The 18,248-nt window shown below is 43.6% G+C and overlaps 1 protein-coding gene across 3 annotated transcripts in view; it reads right to left on the bottom strand.

Moving 5' to 3' along the window:
• The window catches only part of Ypel (Yippee-like), a 298,086-nt gene that overhangs the window by 52,874 nt on the left and 226,964 nt on the right, over window positions 1–18,248 (bottom strand). The window lies entirely within an intron of this gene.

Raw genomic sequence — 18,248 nt, 5'->3', positions numbered from 1 at the left:
ATATATATTATCAGGCACCACCTCTCTCTCTCTCTCTCTCTCTCTCTCTCTCTCTCTCTCTCTCTCTCTCTCTCTCTCTCTCTCTCTCTCTCTCTCTCCCTTGTTCTAGAGAGTATATTCTAAGTATTACGAAATGTTCACAATCATTTAAATGTTTTATGAACTCTATCCTAGCATTAAATAGTCTGTGTACACTTTCCAACACTAATAACTCCCGTCTTGAACACAGCTGTAGACAAAAAAAAATATTCAGAGGTGAGAGCACCTTATGAACAGTACCATTAAAGGTGGAGAATTACGGGGGTTATGATTAAGGTGAATAAATAGAAGATAGGAGTAAATAAAGTGGATATAAATAACGTGCTAAAAGTATCTAAGACAGGACTCGCAGCAATGGGTTGAAGTTGGGAAAATTTAGATTTAGAAAGGACTTAGGAAAGCACTGGTTTAGTAATAGAGTTGTAGATGAGTGGAAGAAACTCCCGAGTAGCGTCACTGAAGAGAAAACCTTAAAGTAGCTTCATTGTGTTCTCAAAATAACATACCAAACATTATTACTAAGTATTTTATCTGTTGTTTATGTTCTATGACAGTGTGTTCTGTATTCTACGTATACTACATATGCATTTTGATTTTCTTCCAGAGTCTCAGTGATTTTGTCATTACGACCATATGGTGGCCAGCATGATCTTCCTGATCCGAATCCACATTCACTTGGATTGTCTAGGTAATGATTTACAATAATAAAAAAAAAAATAACCTGTCGTCTTAGCAGCCTTACAAAAAACAGTGTAATATCAGTACTACCGGACTGCAATTTTACCCTCACTCTGCTACCTCCTTTGCTACCTCTGTACCTTTGGAATTTCAACTGAATCTAAGCTCATCCAAAGAATATCGAGTGTTCGCGCTAATGGTACTTCGCATTTTTTTTACACACATAGAATCCATTACTCAGGCCCAGGTACTGTGTGCATGATCGTCTTGTCTGCTTGTTTTCCAAAGTGTGAAGGATGTGTGCTAATGTCAGCCCTCTAAGTGAGATATATTTCAAACAAATTTGGAAGCTCCTGCATGTAAGCTTTATGTATATTGTTGTGAGATGAGCGCTCAGGATGGTCTCCCAGACAATGTTAGTGGTTCTTTCCTAACATTTACTTCTTGAATTGTGGAAATTAAACTGAATACCCCCCCCCCTCCCTCCCTCCCTCCCTCCCTGTGGTTAGTTATCTCTGAGGTTATCCAAGCATGAAGCAATGTTTGTGTGTACTTTACCCAGGAGTATATATACACACAGATACACACCTCTGGTGTATATATACTGAGTGATGCACATCTCTCCATGTGTATACGCCCAGAGAAACAAATCTGTGTATATATACTGGTCCAAAATCTGAGGAGCAAGGTTGTGTATATTAGTGACTGCTAGTGTGTATGATGCACTCGTGTACACTGTGTGCACTCGCCTAGTAGTGTGTCCTTACCTAGCTGTGTGTGTAAGAGTCCCTTCACAGCTCCTGGCCCCCACCTCTCAACTCTTACCTCAATACTGGTTACAACCTAGTAAGCTATCATGCCTATTCTTGAAACTGAACACAGTCCTTCAACTAGTTCGCTCCACTTACACGCCTGAGTCCACATAAACAGTTTTCAACACTATTCTTGACTCACTCCCATCTACATTTATAAATTTAAGAAGTCTAATGTATAGTGTTGCAAACTTCAACCTAAATGACAATCTTACACACACACACACACACACACACACAGTGAAGAGGCGGGGCCAGGAGCTGAGTCTCGACTCCTGCAACCACAATTAGGTGAGTACATACATATATACATTATATATATATATATATATATATATATATATATATATATATATATATATATATATATATATATATATATATCCTAGGTAGTAGGTTGGTAGACAGCAACCACCCAGGGAGGTACTACCGTCCTGCCAAGTGAGTGTACAACGAAAGCCTGTAATTGTTTTACATGATGGTAGGATTGCTGGTGTCCTTTTTCTGTCTCATAAACATGCAAGACTTCAGGTACATCTTGCTACTTCTACTTACACCTAGTTCTTGTTCTTGTTTATTTCCTCTTATCTCCATGGGGAAGTGAAACAGAATTCTTCCTCCGTAAGCCATGCGTGTTGTAAGAGGCGACTAAAATGCCGGGAGCAAGGGGCTAGTAACACCTTCTCCTGTATATATTACTAAATGTAAAAGGAGAAACTTTCGTTTTTCCTTTTGGGCCGGTGTGTTGAAAGATATATATATATATATATATATATATATATATATATATATATATATATATATATATATATATATATATATATATATATATATATATATATACTTAAAAGTTATCATTTCACTGCAGTGTTAATAAAGGATGCTTCAGGTACTTGTTAACATTATTATTGGGTCGTGTTGAGTTATAACCACTAGTGTGTGTGTCAGGGAATATACACTCACCCTTATGACTTACATTTCTCCAAGAAATACGCATACATGTATGATCTTTTATAAAAATATGTATGTGTGTGTGCGCTCACCTTTGTGGTTGCAGGGGTCGAGTCACATCTTCTGTGTGTGTGCATGCAATATTGTGAAACTTTCTTTAAATTCAGTTACGAATTGTAACATCAGAATACTTTACCTTCTACTTTCTTCAGTGAGAGTCAGTAATCTACATCAATGTGTATGAAGATGGTAGTTGAGAAAGTCACATCAACAAACACTAGGACGTCTACAATAAGATACCCATATATTGCATATGTGTCTTAAATTTCAACTTGTCGGTATTGTATACCATTTATGTACAAACACTAGGACATAGTTAAATATATACTAGTATTTGCTTACGTGTGTGTCTAAACCAACCTGACGGTATCTATTACCAAGGTTTATACCCTGTACATGATACAATAACAATAACATTATCTTTCCTTCGCTGTTACTGCTGCTGTCTGTGTCTGACTGAAGAAGCCTACTGTGTAGGCGAAACGTTTTAATAATAAAGATGATGAATTAGACACATGTACAACACTTGGGTATATTTACTGAGAAAACGTTTCGTTACACAGTGGCTTCATCAGTCCTATAAAAAGAAAAATGATGAAGATCAGGAAGGGTTTGAGGTAATCGGTCCCTCAGCCGCCAAGATTCGATGTAATCAGTCCCCGCTCCTGGTCCAGCCTCTTGAAGCTATCCATTTCTGCTCTACAAGTTGTAGTAATCAAGAGAACTTCTAGATCAGCAGACAGCAGCCGTCTACTGAGTGTGACATGGAATCTCGTTAAATGATTTGCACTCTGGTCGGATTGCTGGTCTATCCCGTCTATCTCCCGAAGACATATAGTAGATTACATATGAATAGCGGAACACTGCAGAAGGCCTGCTGGCCCATACTAGACAGGTCCTTATCAACAGTTTTACTAACATGCACATACACTCATCCTTACGTTCCTGTGTGTTGTTAAACACGCTTATTACTTGGCCTGAGACCACGTCCCGGAGGCCATTATCCTCACTACTATTATAAACTCACATTACTCCCTCCTAGTACCCACGTTATCACCTAGTACCCACGTTACCTCCTAGTACCCACGTTATCACCTAGTACCCACGTTACCTCCTAGTACCCACGTTATCACCTAGTACCCACGTTACCTCCTAGTACCCACGTTATCACCTAGTACCCACGTTACCTCCTAGTACTCACGTTATCACCTAGTACCCACGTTATCACCTAGTACTCACGTTATCACCTAGTACCCACGTTACCTCCTAGTACCCACGTTATCACCTAGTACCCACGTTACCTCCTAGTACCCACGTTATCACCTAGTACCCACGTTACCTCCTAGTACCCACGTTATCACCTAGTACCCACGTTACCTCCTAGTACTCACGTTATCACCTAGTACCCACGTTACCTCCTAGTACCCACGTTACCTCCTAGTACTCACGTTATCACCTAGTACCCACGTTATCACCTAGTACCCACGTTACCTCCTAGTACCCACGTTACCTCCTAGTACTCACGTTATCACCTAGTACCCACGTTACCTCCTAGTACCCACGTTACCTCCTAGTACTCACGTTATCACCTAGTACCCACGTTACCTCCTAGTACCCACGTTATCTCCTAGTACCCACGTTATCACCTAGTACCCACATTACCTCCTAGTACCCACGTTATCTCCTAGTACCCACGTTATCACCTAGTACCCACGTTACCTCCTAGTACCCACGTTATCTCCTAGTACCCACGTTATCTCCTAGTACTCACGTTATCTCCTAGTTCCCACATTACCTCCTAGTACCCACGTTATCTCCTAGTACCCACGTTATCACCTAGTACCCACGTTATCACCTAGTACCCACGTTACCTCCTAGTACCCACGTTATCTCCTAGTACCCACGTTATCTCCTAGTACTCACGTTATCTCCTAGTTCCCACGTTACCTCCTAGTACCCACGTTATCTCCTAGTACCCACGTTACCTCCTAGTACCCACGTTACCTCCTAGTACCCACGTTATCTCCTAGTACCCACGTTACCTCCTAGTACCCACGTTACCGCCTAGTACCCACGTTACCTCCTAGTACCCACGTTATCTCCTAGTACCCACGTTACCTCCTAGTACCCACGTTACCTCCTAGTACCCACGTTACCTCCTAGTTCCCACGTTATCTCCTAGTACCCACGTTACCTCCTAGTACCCACGTTACCTCCTAGTACCCACGTTATCTCCTAGTACCCACGTTATCTCCTAGTACCCACGTTATTTCCTAGTACCCACGTTATTTCCTAGTACAGATAAGAAGGGAGGCCCAAAGACAATATGAAAATGACATAGCAGCGAAAGCCAAATCTGACCCGAAACTGTTGTACAGCCACATCAGGAGGAAAACAACAGTCAAGGACCAGGTAATCAGGCTAAGGAAGGAAGGAGGAGAGACAACAAGAAATGACCGTGAAGTATGTGAGGAACTCAACAAGAGATTCAAAGAAGTGTTCACAGAGACAGAAGGGGCTCCAGAAAGACGGAGAGGTGGGGCACACCAACATGTGCTGGACACAGTGCACACAACCGAGGAAGAAGTGAAGAGGCTTCTGAGTGAGCTAGATACCTCAAAGGCAATGGGGCCAGATAACATCTCCCCATGGGTATTGAGAGAGGGAGCAGAGGCGCTATGTGTACCCCTAACAACAATATTCAATACATCTATCGAAACAGGGAGATTGCCTGAGGCATGGAAGACAGCAAATGTAGTCCCAATCTTTAAAAAAGGAGACAGACATGAAGCATTAAACTACAGACCAGTGTCACTGACATGTATAGTATGCAAAATCATGGAGAAGATTATTAGGAGAAGAGTGGTGGAACACCTAGAAAGGAACGATCTCATCAACAGCAGCCAACATGGTTTCAGGGACGGGAAATCCTGTGTCACAAAACTACTGGAGTTCTATGACATGGTGACAGCAGTAAGACAAGAGAGAGAGGGGTGGGTGGATTGCATTTTCTTGGACTGCAAGAAGGCGTTTGACACAGTTCCACACAAGAGATTGGTGCAAAAACTGGAGGACCAAGCAGGGATAACAGAGAAGGCACTACAATGGATCAGGGAATACTTGTCAGGAAGACAGCAGCGAGTCATGGTACGTGGCGAGGTGTCAGAGTGGGCACCTGTGAACAGCGGGGTCCCACAGGGGTCAGTCCTAGGACCAGTGCTGTTTCTGGTATTTGTGAACGACATGACGGAAGGAATAGACTCTGAGGTATCCCTGTTTGCAGATGACGTGAAGTTGATGAAAAGAATTCACTCGATCGAAGACCAGGCAGAACTACAAAAGGATCTGGACAGGCTGCAGACCTGGTCCAGCAATTGGCTCCTGGAGTTCAATCCCACCAAGTGCAAAGTCATGAAGATTGGGGAAGGGCAAAGAAGACCGCAGACGGAGTACAGTCTAGGGGGGCCAGAGACTACAAACCTCACTCAAGGAAAAAGATCTTGGGGTGAGTATAACACCAGGCACATCTCCTGAAACGTACATCAACCAAATAACTGCTGCAGCATATGGGCGCCTAGCAAACCTCAGAACAGCATTCCGACATCTTAATAAGGAATCATTCAGGACCCTGTACACCGTGTACGTTAGGCCCACATTGGAGTATGCGGCACCAGTTTGGAACCCACACCTAGCCAAGCACGTAAAGAAACTAGAGAAAGTGCAAAGGTTTGCAACAAGACTAGTCCCAGAGCTAAGAGGTATGTCCTACGAGGAGAGGTTAAGGGAAATCAACCTGACGACACTGGAGGACAGGAGAGATAGGGGGGACATGATAACGACATACAAAATACTGAGAGGAATTGACAAGGTGGACAAAGACAGGATGTTCCAGAGATTGGACACAGTAACAAGGGGACACAGTTGGAAGCTGAAGACACAGATAAATCACAGGGATGTTAGGAAGTATTTCTTCAGCCACAGAGTAGTCAGTAAGTGGAATAGTTTGGGAAGCGATGTAGTGGAGGCAGGATCCATACATAGCTTTAAGCAGAGGTATGATAAAGCTCACGCCTCAGGGAGAGTGACCTAGTAGCGATCAGTGAAGAGGCGGGGCCAGGAGCTCGGACTCGACCCCCGCAACCTCAACTAGGTGAGTACCCACGTTATTTCCTAGTACCCACGTTATCTCCTAGTACCCACGTTATCTCCTAGTTCCCACGTTACCTCCTAGTACCCACGTTACCTCCTAGTACCCACGTTATCTCCTAGTACCCACGTTACCTCCTAGTACCCACGTTATCTCCTAGTACCCACGTTATCTCCTAGTACCCACGTTATCTCCTAGTACCCACGTTATTTCCTAGTACCCACGTTATCTCCTAGTTCCCACGTTACCTCCTAGTACCCACGTTATCTCCTAGTACCCACGTTACCGCCTAGTACCCACGTTACCGCCTAGTACCCACGTTACTTCCTAGTATCCGCGTTACCTCCTAGTACCCACGTTATCTCCTAGTTCCCACGTTACCTAGTACCCACGTTATCACCTAGTACCCACGTTACCGCCTTGTACCCACGTTACTTCCTAGTACCCGCGTTACCTCCTAGTACCCACGTTATCTCCTAGTACCCACGTTACCTCCTAGTACCCACGTTACCTCCTAGTTCCCACGTTATCTCCTAGTACCCACGTTATCTCCTAGTACCCACGTTACCTCCTAGTACCCACGTTACCTCCTAGTTCCCACGTTATCTCCTAGTACCCACGTTATCTCCTAGTACCCACGTTACCTCCTAGTACCCACGTTATCTCCTAGTTGTTAGGTAAGACACATATGCAACAGTTAGGTATCGTTATTTCGAAACGTTTCGCCTAGAGTACAGAAAAGTTGATAGAAGCAGAAGATACTTGAAGACGATGTAATCAGTCCATCACCCTTGAAGTTTTGAGGTGGTCAGTCCCTCAGTCTGGAGAAGAGTATTGTTCCATAGTCTGAAACAATATGGAGTTGAAGTGACAGGATGGAGCCTATGTACCGCCAGGAGGTGAGATGTAGGCCACCAGTAGAGGTAAGAATGTTGTCGTTGGAAGGCCAGGTCCCTCTCGAATCCAGCCATTCTCACTAGTAGAAGTTGACAAAGTTGATTACAGGTCTGTACCAAGATACCCTTGTGTTGCAGTGTCTGACAGAGTGAACATTAAAACTCAAAACTTCAAGGGTGATGGACTGATTACATCGTCTTCAAGTATTTTCTGCTTCAATCAACTTTTCTGTACTCGACTGAAGAAGCCTACTGTGTAGGCGAAACGTTTCGAAATAAAGATACCTAACTGTTGCATATGTGTCTTACCTAACAACCTGTAGGTATTTTATACCATTTTAATGTTCACTCTGTCAGACACTGCAACACAAGGGTATCTTGGTACAGACCTGAAATCAACTTTGTCAACTTCTACTAGTGAGAATGGCTGGATTTGAGAGGGACCTGACCTTCCAATGACAACATTCTTACCTCTACTGGTGGCTGGAGTTGTGGGGAATGAGGCTTCTAGCAGTGAGGTGCAATCTGTCTCTCGCTGTGAGGAGGCTGTAGGTGGGGAGGTAGCAACGGCTACCAGCAGTGAGGTGCAGTCCAGCACCTGCTACAAGTGGCGAGTGGTAACCAGTAATGGGAGGAGAATCAGAATAAGGAAAGTTAAGAGTGAAGATCTGAAGGTAGGAAATCGCTTCTCTGCTCTTCAGGATGAATGTACTTCAGTGGCCAGTGAAGGTAAGGGTACTACTGCCCCTGCTAACAGAGGTAAGCGGATTCTTGTGGTTGGTGACTCTCAGGTAAGATATATTGACCGTGCTTTTTGTAATAGGAATAAGAAGATGAGAGATAGAGTGTGCTTCCCTGGAGCTGGTGTTGGGGACATAGTTGACAGGCTGGATAATATCATGTCAGGTAATGGGAACGAGCCCATTATTTGTCTCAGTGCTGGTGGAAATGATGTTGGGAAGGGTAGGAGAGAAGAGCTGCTAGGTAAGTACAGGTCAGCTATAGATTTCATTAAGTCTAAGGGAGGGGTCCCAATCATATGTAGCATCTTGCCTAGAAGGGGAGTAGGAAATGAATGGTTGTCTAGGGCAATTGGTGTATATTGCTGGCTAGACAGATACTGCAAGGAACTTGCAATCCCATTCATTGACAACTGGAACAACTTTTATGGCAAACATGATATGTATGCAAGGGATGGGGTACATCTCTCTGGGGCTGGGGTGGTAGCACTTGCAAACTCAATTGAGGCCATTGGTGAAATGCCTATGATTTTAAACTGATATAAGATAGAGGTATGGGTGTGTGTGGGAAACAAGCAGGTTGCAACACTAGGGTTGGAATCAGTAAATGTATAAAAGGCATTCAGCATGAAGTTATAAATAAAGACAATAGATCAGGTCAGCAAACAAAGGGGGACAGCAGAGGACAGTAAGGGACTAGCTCCCTTAAGGTTTACTATACTAATAGCAGGAGTGTAAGAAATAAGATAGATGAGCTAAGATTAATTGCAAGTGCAGGAAACATAGATATTATTGCTATAACAGAGACCTGGCTCAATCTGAAAGATAGAGATGCCCTCTGAATATCACATACAAGGCTATAAATTATTCCACACTGACAGGGTCAACAGGAAGGGTGGTGGAGTAGCGATGTATGTCAGAGACAATTTAAATTGTTGTGTTAGACAAGATATAAAAGTAGAAGCGCCAGCCAATGAATCTGTATGGTTACAGCTTCTCGAGGGCCGAGAAAAACTAATTTTGGGTGTGATTTACAGGGCCCCAAATCTTGAAAGGGAGTGCAGTAAACTTCTATGGGACGAAATTCGTAAGGCATCTACATACGAAAATGTTGTGGTAATGGGAGATTTCAACTATAGACAGATTGACTGGAACAATTTGACAGGAAATTTAGAGTCAGGTGACTTTCTTGATACGATCCAGGATTGTTTTTTAAAACAGTTTGTGACAGATCCAACTAGAGGAAATAACCTCCTTGACTTGGTTCTTGCCAGTAGGGAAACACTAATTAATAATCTTGAGGTTAATGATGAGCTTGGGGAAAGTGATCACAAATCACTCAGTTTTAATATATCATGGAATTCCCCTAACAATGGCAATCAAGTCTCCGTCCCTGACTTTCGCTTGGCTGATTTCATAGGACTGAAAAATTACTTAGGTGGGCTGAACTGGAATGACCTGACTAAGGGTCAGGTAGGTGGTGATGGTTGCCGATATGATGCTTTCCAGGGCATAGTTCTAGCTGCTCAGTCAAATTATGTTCCAAATAAGGAAATCAGATCAAACAAAAATGATCCTAAATGGATGAACAATAGATTAAAATATCTGACTGGTCAAAAGAGAGGCATATATAGGCAAATCAAAAGAGGAGAGGGGCAATTAAGAAATCGATATATTCAGTTAAAGAGAGAAATAAAAAAGGGAATTAGAAAAGCAAAAAGAGATTATGAGGTTAAAGTTGCAAGAGAATCGAAGACTAACCCAAAAGGATTCTTTCAGGTATACAGAATTAAGATCAGGGACAAGATAGGCCCACTCAAAAGTTCCTCGGGTCAGCTCACTGACAGTGATAAGGAAATGTGTAGAAGTTTTAACACATACTTCCTCTCAATTTTTACACAGGAGGATACCAGCGATATTCCAGTAATGATAAATTATGTAGAACAGGACGATAATAAACTGTGCACGATTAGGGTCACAAGTGACATGGTCCTTAGGCAAATAGATAAATTAAAACCTAAAAAATCCCCAGGACCAGATGAACTCTATGCAAGGGTTCTAAAAGAATGTAAAGAGGAGCTTAGCACACCTTTGGCTAATCTTTTCAACGTATCACTACAAACTGGCATGGTGCCAGATAAGTGGAAAATGGCAAATGTGATACCTATTTTCAAAGCAGGTGACAGGTCCTTAGCTTCGAACTATAGACCAATAAGCCTAACCTCCATAGTGGGAAAATTTATGGAATCAATAATTGCCGAGGCAGTTCGTAGCCACCTTGAAAAGCATAAATTAATCAAAGAATCTCAGCATGGTTTTACAAAGGGACGTTCCTGCCTTACGAATTTATTAACTTTTTTCACTAAGGTATTTGAGGAGGTAGATCATGGTAATGAATATGATATTGTGTATATGGACTTCAGTAAGGCTTTTGACAGGGTCCCACATCAGATACTATTGAGGAAAATTAAGGCACATGGAATAGGAGAATTTTTTTTTCCTGGATAGAGGCATGGTTGACAAATAGGCAGCAGAGAGTTTGCATAAATGGGGAGAAATCAGAGTGGGGAAGCGTCACTAGCGGTGTTCCACAGGGGTCAGTGTTGGGCCCCCTGCTGTTCACAATCTACATAAACGACATAGATGAGGGCATAAAGAGCGACATCGGCAAGTTTGCCGATGACACTAAAATAGGCCGTCGAATTCATTCTGACGAGGACATTCGAGCACTCCAGGAAGATTTGAATAGACTGATGCAGTGGTCGGAGAAGTGGCAGATGCAGTTTAATATAGACAAATGCAAAGTTCTAAATGTTGGACAGGACAATAACCATGCCACATATAAACTAAATAATGTAGATCTTAATATTACGGATTGCGAAAAAGATTTAGGAGTTCTGGTTAGCAGTAATCTGAAACCAAGACAACAGTGCATAAGTGTTCGCAATAAAGCTAATAGAATCCTTGGCTTCATATCAAGAAGCATAAATAATAGGAGTCCTCAGGTTGTTCTTCAACTCTATACATCCTTGGTTAGGCCTCATTTAGATTATGCTGCACATTTTTGGTCACCGTATTACAGAATGGATATAAATTCTCTGGAAAATGTACAAAGGAGGATGACAAAGTTGATCCCATGTATCAGAAACCTTCCCTATGAGGATAGACTAAGGGCCCTGAATCTGCACTCTCTAGAAAGGCGTAGAATTAGGGGGGATATGATTGAGGTGTATAAATGGAAGACAGGAATAAATAAAGGGGATGTAAATAGTGTGCTGAAAATATCTAGCCTTTAAAAATAGGTTGGATAAATACATGAGTGGATGTGGGTGGGTGTGAGTTGGACCTGATAGCTTGTGCTACCAGGTCGGTTGCCGTGTTCCTCCCTTAAGTCAATGTGACCTGACCTGACTAGGTTGGGTGCATTGGCTTAAGCCGGTAGGAGACTTGGACCTGCCTCGCATGGGCCAGTAGGCCTTCTGCAGTGTTCCTTCGTTCTTATGTTCTTATGTACCCGTTATCTCCTAGTACCCACGTTACCTCCTAGTACCCACGTTATCTCCTAGTACCCACGTTACCTCCTAGTACTCACGTTATATCCTAGTACCCACGTTACCGCCTAGTACCCACGTTATCTCCTAGTACCCACGTTATCTCCTAGTACCCACGTTATCTCCTAGTACCCACGTTATCTCCTAGTACCCACGTTACCTCCTAGTTCCCACGTTACTTCCTAGTACCCACGTTACCTCCTAGTACCCACGTTATCTCCTAGTACCCACGTTACGTCCTAGTACCCACGTTATTTCCTAGTACCCACGTTACCTCCTAGTTCCCACGTTACTTCCTAGTACCCACGTTACCCCCTAGTACCCACGTTATCTCCTAGTACCCACGTTACATCCTAGTACCCACGTTACCTCCTAGTTCCCACGTTACTTCCTAGTACCCACGTTACCTCCTAGTACCCACGTTATCTCCTAGTACCCACGTTACATCCTAGTACCCACGTTATCTCCTAGTACCCACGTTACCTCCTGGTTCCCACGTTACTTCCTAGTACCCACGTTACCTCCTAGTTGCTCAACTGTTTTGCTTGGTGGACTCACCTTCCCATAAACCAGAGGTTCTCTCTAAGGTTCAATTCACTGTAATTCCGCACTTAGGAGAGGCACGTTACACCGAGGATTCTTTCCGTCCTGGAACAGTGACAAGTCACAACTGAGGCCACGAAAGTAGAGAAGACCCGAAGACACTATGATAGAGGCGGGGAAGGTGATGGTAGTAGTAGTAGTAGTATAGTGGTAGCAGCAGCAGCAGCAGCAGCAGCAGCAGCAGTAGTAGTAGTAGTAGTAGTAGTAGTAGTAGTAGTAGTAGTAGTAGTAGTAGTAGTAACAGAAGAGAATATAAGAATGGAGGAACAATGCAGCTGGCCTACTGACCCATACAAGGCAGATCCTTCTCAAAATCAACCATTCTCACCCAGATCGAGACACTTATGCAACATATGGGAATCTTTATTGAGGAAACGTTTCGTCACACAGTGGCTTCATCAGTCCAATAACAAAGCAAAAATGGGTAAAGAGAGGAGTCCAGGCTGAGGGACTTATTACCCCAAATCCTCCTCTCTTTACCCAGTTTTGCTTTGAACTGGACTGATGAAGCCACTCAGTGGCGAAACGTTTCCTCAATAAAGATTCCTATATGTTGTTAGGTAAGACACATATGCAACAGTTAGGTATCTTTATTATGAAACGTTTCGCCTACACAGTAGGCTTCTTCAGTCAAGTACAGAAAAGTTGATAGAAGCAGAAGATACTTGAAGACGATGTAATCAGTCCATCACCCTTAAAGTTTTGAGGTGGTCAGTCCCTCAGTCTGGAGAAGAGCATTGTTCCATAGTATGAAACAATATGTTTCATACTATGGAACAATGCTCTTCTCCAGACTGAGGGACTGACCACCTCAAAACTTTAAGGGTGATGGACTGATTACATCGTCTTCAAGTATCTTCTGCTTCTATCAACTTTTCTGTACTTGACTGAAGAAGCCTACTGTGTAGGCGAAACGTTTCATAATAAAGATACCTAACTGTTGCATATGTGTCTTACCTAACAACCTGTCGGTATTTTATACCATTTTAATGTTCATTCCTATATGTTGCATAAGTATCTCAATCTTCAACTTGTCGGTTTTCAAAACCACTTATCACATATTTCTACAAGGTTGATGGACTGATTACTCGTCATTTCTGCTATCCTCATCCCAATATGTCATTTGTAGATGAATGGTTCAGAGAACCGACATGTTGATAAATTAGACACATGTGCAACTCTTGGGTATCTTTATTTCGAAACGTTTCGCCTACACAGTAGGCTTCTTCAGTCGAGTACAGAAAGTAGACGGGAGCAGTAGAGATGTGAAGACGATGTAATCCAGGCTGAGGGACTGACAACCTCAAATCTACGACTTCAAGGGTGATGGACTGATTACATCGTCTTCACATCTCTACTGCTCCCGTCTACTTTCTGTACTCGACTGAAGAAGCCTACTGTGTAGGCGAAACGTTTCGAAATAAAGTTGCCTAAATGGCAATATAAACACAAATGCAGTATAATGTGATCCTTTATTGACTACGTTTCGCCCACACAGTGGGCTTTTTCAAGTCACAAACAGAACTGTGTAAGAAAGGTATGTGTCTTAACTTTCACAAACAGAACTACCTGGGGTGGAAGGAACGCGAGTATTTATAGTCCGGCTGAGGTCAGGTGAAGAATGCTGCATCTGATGATGTACCGAGTTGGGTTGTAGAGTCTAAAAACGGTAGAAAGTAGACGGGAGCAGTAGAGATGTGAAGACGATGTAATCCAGGCTGAGGGACTGACAACCTCAAATCTACGACTTCAAGGGTGATGGACTGATTACATCGTCTTCACATCTCTACTGCTCCCGTCTACTTTCTGTACTCGACTGAAGAAGCCTACTGTGTAGGCGAAACGTTTCGAAATAAAGTTGCCTAAATGGCAATATAAACACAAATGCAGTATAATGTGATCCTTTATTGACTACGTTTCGCCCACACAGTGGGCTTTTTCAAGTCACAAACAGAACTACCTGGGGTGGAAGGAACGCGAGTATTTATAGTCCGGCTGAGGTCAGGTGAAGAATGCTGCATCTGATGATGTACCGAGTTGGGTTGTAGAGTCTAAAAAAGGTCTGCTCACAAACTTGTCCAGTCTCCTTTCCAAGCTACCCAAGTTTTTAGACTCTACAACCCAACTCGGTACATCATCAGATGCAGCATTCTTCACCTGACCTCAGCCGGACTATAAATACTCGCGTTCCTTCCACCCCAGGTAGTTCTGTTTGTGACTTGAAAAAGCCCACTGTGTGGGCGAAACGTAGTCAATAAAGGATCACATTATACTGCATTTGTGTTTATATTGCCATTGTGTCGGTATTTTATACCATTTATTTCCAAAGTTGCCTAAATGTTGCCTATGTGTCTTATCTACCAGCCTATATAATTATCTTGTTAATCTCTGTATGTTAGAAGTGATCAAGGTGCCTGGATCGAAACGTGTTTGTTTACGTGTTTTTCTAAATTAACTTGTCGGTATCTATTACTGCAGGTTCATACTGCAGACAGTTGTGTCAGTGGTCGGTGGTCGTAGCTGCACTTACCTGCTCACTTCATCTCAACTTGCACTCGCTTGCACTCTCCACAGAGTGTAACTCTCTGGAGTATGGAGGGTCGTGGTAGGAGTTGTACATGAGACACATAGGCAACATTATTCCGAAACGTTTCGCCTACACAGTAGTCTTCTTCAGTCGAGTACAGAAAGTAGGCAGGAGCAGTAGAGATGTGAAGACGATGTAATCAGTCCATCACCCTGAGGGACTGACAACCTCAAATCTACGACTTCAAGGGTGATGGACTGATTACATCGTCTTCACAAAGTTGATCCCATGTATCAGAAACCTTCCCTATGAGGATAGACTAAGGGCCCTGAATCTGCACTCTCTAGAAAGACGTAGAATTAGGGGGGATATGATTGAGGTGTATAAATGGAAGACAGGAATAAATAAAGGGGATGTAAATAGTGTGCTGAAAATATCTAGCCTAGACAGGACTCGCAGCAATGGTTTTAAGTTGGAAAAATTCAGATTCAGGAAGGATATAGGAAAGTACTGGTTTGGTAATAGAGTTGTGGATGAGTGGAACAAACTCGCGAGTACAGTTATAGAGGCCAGAACTTTAAAAATAGGTTGGATAAATGAACTCGCGTATGACACATATACAGTTAGTATCTTTATTTTATAGAGGCTTCCAGTCAAGTACGTTGATGTAGACGATGTAATTTCACCCTTAAAATAGTCCCTCAGTTGGAGAAGAGATGAAACAAATCAGACAACGGAACAATGCTCTTCTCCAGACTGAGGGACTGACCACCTCAAAACTTTAAGGGTGATGGACTGATTACATCGTCTTCAAGTATCTTCTGCTTCTATCAACTTTTCTGTACTTGACTGAAGAAGCCTACTGTGTAGGCGAAACGTTTCAAAATAAAGATACCTAACTGTTGCACAGGTTGGATAAATACATGAGTGGATGTGGGTGGGTGTGAGTTGGACCTGATAGCTTGTGCTACCAGGTCGGTTGCCGTGTTCCTCCCTTAAGTCAATGTGACCTGACCTGACTAGGTTGGGTGCATTGGCTTAAGCCAGTAGGAGACTTGGATCTGCCTCGCATGGGCCAGTAGGCCTTCTGCAGTGTTCCTTCGTTCTTATGTTCTTATGTTCTTATGTTCTCTACTGCTCCTGCCTACTTTCTGTACTCGACTGAAGAAGCCTATTGTGTAGGCGAAACGGTTCGGAATAAGTTGCCTAAATGTTGCCTATGTATCTTACCTACCAGCCTGTCGGTATTGTATACCATTTAATATTCACTCTGTAGGAGGAGTGGGTCACGCAGCCGCCTTGACCATTCCTACAATGATCATTCACGTCAAGTGCTCCAGACTTTGGAGCAAAACTATTCTCCAGGCTGAGGGACTGACCACCTCAAAACTACGACTTCAAGGGCGATGGGCTGATTACATCGATTTCACATCTCTACTGCTTCTGCTAACTCTTCTGTACTCAACTGAAGAAGCCTACTGTGTAGGCGAAACGTTCCAGAATAAAGATACCTGACTGTTGCACATATGTTTTACTAACGTGCTTAACACATGCTCTGACAAGCACACTCTCCCTTACATACTCTTAAACCAATACAAGGAAAAAAATGGAGTGGAGGCTGGTTGTAATGCACTGATGATACGAGAAATTCTTTGAACCAGTGTGATACACCGAACCACTGTTATACATCGAACCAATGTGATATACTGAACCAGTATAAATACACCGAAGTAGTATAAACAGTGACGCACTTTTCTGGGTAAAACAGAGAAAGAAAACATACTGGGAACACCGGCAAAGATCAGACGTAGAAGGGAAGGACAGAGAGGGGAGGTAGGAGGACAGAGAGGGGAGGTAGGAGGACAGAGAGGGGAGGTAGGAGGACAGAGGGGGGAGGTAGGAGGACGGAGAGGGGAGGTAGGAGGACAGAGAGGGGAGGTAGGAGGACAGAGAGGGGAGGTAGGAGGACAGAGAAGGGAGGTCGGAGGACAGAGAGGGGAGGTAAGAGGACAGAGAGGGGAGGTAAGAGGACTGAGAGGGGAGGGCGGAGGACAGAAAGGGAAGGTAGGAGCACAGAGAGGGGAGGTAGGACAGAGAGGGGAGGTAGGAGGACAGAGAGGGGAGGTAGGAGGACAGAGAGGGGAGGTAGGAGGACAGAGAGGGGAGGTAGGAGGACAGAGGGGAGGTAGGAGGACAGAGAGGGGAAGTAGGACAGAGAGGGGAAGTAAGAGGACAGAGAGGGGAGGTAGGAGGACAGAGGGGAGGTAGGAGGACAGAGAGGGGAAGTAGGAGGACAGAGAGGGGAAGTAAGAGGACAGAGAGGGGAGGTAGGAGGACAGAGAAGGGATGAGAAAGGATAGGTGAGGTAGGAGGGTGGGAAGTATACCAGGTACTCGTTAACGGTTTCAAGAATCCTAGTAGATACATGTAAACAAGACGACTACACAATGCAGAGTGGTTTTTCTTGGTACCAAAATAATTACATTGTGGGAACACCAGCAGTGTGCTACTACGCTATTCTATGGCAGCTAAATTGTGAGAACAAAAGATAGCATTGTTCCGATGTCATATTCCATCACACAGGATGGGTTCCCTGTCATATTCCATCACACAGGATGGGTTCCCTGTCATATTCCATCACACAGGATGGGTTCCCTGTCATATTCCATCACACAGGATGGGTTCCCTGTCATATTCCATCACACAGGATGGGGTCCCTGTCATATTCCATCACACAGGATGGGTTCCCTGTCATATTCCATCACACAGGATGGGTTCCCTGTCATATTCCATCACACAGGATGGGGTCCCTGTCATATTCCACCACACAGGATGGGTTCCCTGTCATATTCCATCACACAGGATGGGTTCCCTGTCATATTCCATCACACAGGATGGGTTCCATGTCATATTTCATCACACAGGATGGGTTCCCTGTCATATTCCATCACACAGAATGGGTTCCCTGTCATATTCCATCACACAGGATGGGTTCCCTGTCATATTCCATCACACAGGATGGGTTCCATGTCATATTTCATCACACAGGATGGGTTCCCTGTCATATTCCATCACACAGGATGGGTTCCCTGTCATATTCCATCACACAGGATGGGTTCCCTGTCATATTCCATCACACAGGATGGGTTCCCTGTCATATTCCATCACACAGGATGGGTTCCCTGTCATATTCCATCACACAGGATGGGTTCCCTGTCATATTCCATCACACAGGATGGGTTAC

Source organism: Cherax quadricarinatus, chromosome 16, assembly GCF_038502225.1.
Source record: "Cherax quadricarinatus isolate ZL_2023a chromosome 16, ASM3850222v1, whole genome shotgun sequence".
In the NCBI taxonomy this organism is placed as follows: Eukaryota; Metazoa; Arthropoda; class Malacostraca; order Decapoda; family Parastacidae; genus Cherax; species Cherax quadricarinatus.
Note: the sequence above shows the minus strand (reverse complement) of the source record. Positions and strands in the feature narration are given on the sequence as shown.